We start from the raw sequence: 5,603 nt of genomic DNA on the forward strand, positions 1-5,603 counted from the left end.
TCAAATGTCTGTGCAAACACTGTTTTTGTTATCTCCTCTAACTTTTACAGGGCAATATGCTTTTCTTCAAGTAGAGGGGGAAAGAACACACTGATGATCCCAGATTCCCTCTGAACAGGACAAGCTGACTGCTAGCAGTCATGTCAGAGAAAATTAATCCTAAAACATATCATACTGATCCTTCTTTAATATATTTTAAAACAATACATAGGGAGCATCCTCAATAGTCACTTAAACCTTTTGGTGATTTCTCTTTACATCTGAAAATCCACAATATTGAAAGAGTTAGAAGCGGGAATTACACCACAAAGGAATCCCTAGCAAGAAAGGGAACATGACAGAATCTGGGTCATATTTACATCAGAGGACACTTAGCAGCACATTTTTACACCCTTTAATCTAGCCTAGGAGTACTGTTACATGCTAACACTGCCCCTCTTTTTTGATTCCATATTACACAGATATTGACTGTGGAAGGTCCACAAATGTGTCCTATTCTTTCATGCTTTTTATATTATTATTTTAACAGAGCATTGTTGATCTCAATCAGGTCAGACATCCTGTCATGGTTCAGTGTTGACACATCAATGACAACATAGTTCAGAACAGTCAAAAGTTTACAACATGTAATAAAAACTGAATTGAAGTCAAGCATGCTATTCTCTTGTGGCCTGAATGGGACTAGAGGCAACCAGTGATTTGTAGGCACCATTACTTCCCAGATGTTCACCGTATCTAGCCTTTGGCAAGGTGTCAAGGACAAAGACTAATCAGTCTTTCAGATATCACTTTTGAAATGCTATGCCTTACGCTTCCTTCAGGTGACTCATTCTTTCCATGTTGTCAAGAACCACTGATGAAAGCTGACTACATTCAAAGGCCTCTGACAAGTGAAGCATCCCCAGTACATGGGGAAAATGATACTGTGCAATCAGTACTCACAGAACATATGACGAGTGATGAATGAGTTACTGCTTTGGCAACATTTTGGTGAATGTCCATATTTAAGTCAGAACCAGAAGAAATCTTGGGCCCAGGAGGAAAATGATCACACTGGGAAGAGACTCGAAGAATTTTTAAGCTGATTTCAGAGTTCCCATATATTTACCTTCTGTTTTATGGATGGTGACAGTATCCTATCCTTACAGCAAATCTGTGCATTTAAAATAGGGTAGACATACTGGAGGAGCATGAAAATGATGTGAAAATCGATTGTACTAATGCAGGGCAGTGCTCACAAGGCAATAGCTATTAGGAAGGCATTTCTGTTTTAATACATTTTTTAATCCTTTGTATAAATAATATATGCAGTGTAATAAAACATTACTAACAACAACAAAGAAAGGATTTAAGATGCTTTTCACTCAGTCACTTTTTTTTTTTTTAACAGCACTCGTTACCTTATTCTTTTCAGACATTATGAGTCAAAAATGTAATGATTTTGCTTAAAATACATAAACCTGAATTCAAATTCAGAGAAAGCCAGATCTTCTGAAATGTGAAGATTTACATTTCATAGTTCATGTCTTGCTTTTTTTTCATAATATTCCTAAACATTTCTAAACTGACAGTGGCTTTCTGGTGTCTGGTATGTTTTTGCTGCCCAGGGTGATTTTTTTTTTCCCCCATTTTTTTTATCCAACAACAACAACAAATGCTAGTGAGTGTCTCTCTTGATAATTTTGTTTTATGTTCAGCATAGTATTCAGAACTATAATATGAACAGAGATAATTATGATCAGATCTGAATAAGGGATTTGGAAGCTTAAGGAAGGTTTTAGGAATTCTAAAACACTATGCATAGTTCCTATATGAACACCTCTGTTTTCAGATGAATATTTTTCAGAAATTTAAGAATACTCTCTAACATGCCTGATAATACTTCTGTTTTGAAAGGATTTATGAGCGTTGCGGCTTATTTGTAAGCAACCACCTAGGGAGTCATTCCTATAGGCATCCTCAAGGCTTTATCTAACACATACTGGTACCAATCAATTTATTCGAAAACAAGTACAGAGAAAACAATGTACTGCTTGTGTAAGCATAATAGTCAAAGAATTCAGCCCAGAAATGTAGAGTTTAAAATATCTTTTGCCTCTGAGGCTTTGTACCCCATCGTAGCAAGTTCATGGTGCTTCAGGACTTTTATTTTGAAAATAGGCCACTGTTTTGGCAGGAGTGCAAGATGTGGCCAGAGACAAAGCATGCAAAAGGTAGTACCTCGCTGCTGCTCCATGGTGAAAGCATTCACCTGGAATGAGGCAGAATAGAGCTGCATGTGCTTTTTCTGCTCTTTTAACTGTGTCAGTTTTAAAACGAATACAAGTCCTCTTTTGTATATACAAACCGTGTGGGACGATCAGGCCAGAATGTAAGAGGAGCAATGCAGATACAGTCACACACAACATTTGCTAATCCAACTGGACAGAGGGCCTCAGGTCAAACCTCCTTTGCAGACATGCCCTCCAAAAGCTCTGACTGCTCTCCTGGCAATCCAGTCACTGTTCCTAGGCATCAGTGTGCCAGGATGCCTGCCAAAACACAGCTCCAGATACTGTACATTTCTGAAGGTCTGTGTTTACTTGCAACCTATCTGTAAAGTAAAACACCTTTCTCTACCCCGCTACTATGTCTGTGCTGTCTCTTTAGTTTCAAACTCAACCACATATTTTGCATGCAACTCCTAGAAACACGATTATATCAAGCAATCCAGTTACCTGAGGAGGCAATGAGGTTTGATGCTTTTTTTATGAAAAATGAGTTGAAGTTATTTTCCCACTTTTTCTCTGTATGCATATAATTTATAAATAAGATTTCTTCTTTTCCAAAGTCTCAGTTTTTTCCATGTGCAGGGTGCACAAGAAACTGTGGGATGTCCTAGAGAAACTGAAGGTGTCTGTGAGTGAAGCTGAGTGTCTTATAAACTAGGTGATGTATCATCCAAGAAACGGTTTTCACCCAAGCACTTGATCAGTAAATAGACATATGTGAGCTGTTGTTGTTTCGATGTGGTTGCACAGTATATGTTTGCTAATGTATGTCTAAACCATATGTCAACATTTGCTTTAATATACTCCTGGAGGCTACCTACCCAGGAATCAGTCAAATAACTTCAAAACTTCTATAAATACGTGCACCTCTCATTACATTTCACACAGTTATGTATGCTCCTATATGCACAATGGTTGCCTGGTGTGTTGGGCTTAATTTACATATCTTGCCTTTTGCAAGCTAAACACAATTTGGTACACTGTTTTAAGTTTATTATTCCAGTATCCTTTGATGTTCTAATTTACTTTGTGTGCCAGCATTTAATTTACTACTAATCTTTCAAAGAATTGAGTAAGGATCATGGTATCCTAGCTCTGTAAAGACTTTGTGTAACAAACTTGGGTGATAGCTTAGTTTAACAGGAAGGTAGAGTTGCAGTTCATTACCGAACAGTGAGCTCCAGCTATATTGAATTAATGCCAAGAAATATTTACAGGCTACAGTCATAGACCTTACCCTTCAATCAATGGTAGTCTACGGGAAGACTTCCTGAAGTTTGTTAATGCATTCTGCTAGCCTGACAAGTGGGTGTAAGATAACTCTTCTAATTCCACTACCTTCCTGAGTGCTGCTTTTGAGGCCAACAAAACATCCAAGTATTTTTGTGAATAAACAACTCATCAAAACATGTGACAACAGAAAGTTTCAAACATAGTAAAGCTGTTGGCGTAGTCATTCTAGAGTTAATTAGAAGCACAATGGCACTTTCTTCAAGCCCCCTAGACCAAGGGTCATCTGCATAACAATATAATATCTCTTATAACCTCCTTACAGCTCTATGGAGATATGTACTAATGAGTCTCCTTTTACTGTATCTTGAAACAAAATGGGAATATTTCAATAAATGTGAATAGAATGGTGGAAAAATGCAGTTAATAGAATGCACTTTTACATTCTGATATTTGTATCTTGATGCCCTACACTTTCTTTTTCCTTAACCTCTGTTTATCACTTGGTATTTCACAGTTATGATCTATGCAGGAGAACTGCACTTACAAAATTAGGGACCAGAGGTCTAGTGAAGTAGCACTGTTATAAACTAAGTCACGAGTGCATATTCATCTATTTTTTTTTTTTTTTTGCAAGGGGTTGAAAGGTACCACTCACATCTGCCAGTAGTAAATTATTATTTCCTTCTGGGTTGTCTGTGTGAGAAAAACTCCAGCTACTATTGCCTGACGAAGTCGTAAGTAGAGTCAGGCTATTGTGAGCCACATGTACAACATCCTCTTCAGCAGAGAATCCATTTGATCTAAACCAGTGTCTGGTACTTACAGACATCTGAAAGTAAGATATTTGGGAAAGTTGGGTGAGGTTTAGTATAAGTGTCACAGTAGTTCATTCTCAGAGTCTCCCAATGGGGTGAACTTGCCAGAAATCTTATTGTTACTGCAGTAAACAATTTGCTACATTTGGAAATGTAGCAACTTTCACTTGGAAGTTTTCTTACTGTCTAGAGTAAGGCACCCTGACATTATAATATAAGCCCTTGGATTATTTGTCCTTACTGTATTTTTATTTAGTTCCAAAGACAATTACTACTATAGCTTCAAATGACAAATGCAGTAATCAAGTAATAAATCATACAGGAGAATTTTACCTTGTAATAATAACACATTAAATCCTGCTAGATTTAATAAAACTAAAAATCTACATAATTTGAGCAACAAAGCTGTTAATACTACAAAGCTAAATATATGTAGGCTTAACAAATGCTTCTATAAACAATGATTTACAATCAACATGTATGGAAAAAGAAGCCTTAAGAAACTTGGGCTTTAGTCTTTCCTTCTGATTCAGAAGCAGATTTATGCAGTTGTCATTCACGTGATAATTTCATTTCATAATTACTTCTGCTGATTACTCCTTAGAGTAAGTACTCATCAGAAATATGGTGCAGACTAGCTATTAGTAACAGAAAAGGGAGCAAGGACTTACAAGAATCGTTCCAGTAAATCCTATAAAATGTTTTATGATCTAAGCTGTAATCCAATATGAACATGGAAATTCTGGCCCACTAAAGGTACATTTACCCTATTTATCAAACATGCAGCATAGATGCAGCTTACGTACAGAATAGTCTTTGTTTTCTTGGACCTTTTTGAACCCTGAAAATTGTGATCCTTGAGTGCTTTGTTGTGATGAGAGTGACTAGACAGTGGCTGGAGTTTGTGCTCCTCCCAAGAGTTCTCTGGGTACTAGGTTGTTTTATCCTCATGAAATCAGTCTTCAGTCATTTCATAGCAGTAGCTAAAGCACATTAATTTATTTTCACAGCAGTAGGTAAAGGGGAACCTTTCTATTTTAAGGATTTTATGGTGTTGGTTTTTCAGTACACAACAGGAATAATACTGAGCAGTTTCTCAGCACACTGGGGATTTGGTGGTGTATGAGGTTCTCTGAAAAATGTATTCAGTAGAAGGAAAAAAAGAAAAAAAAAAAAGGTGTTTACAGGTTGTTCTTATTTCAATTTTTATATCTTTTCTTAAGTGCAGTCACCTCCATGGTCCTTTTCTCTACTTAGATATAGCCAGCATGAATATCAGTTGCAA

This window comes from Coturnix japonica, chromosome 1, assembly GCF_054131305.1.
Source record: "Coturnix japonica strain WE chromosome 1, WE-NBRP24, whole genome shotgun sequence".
Taxonomy (NCBI): Eukaryota; Metazoa; Chordata; class Aves; order Galliformes; family Phasianidae; genus Coturnix; species Coturnix japonica.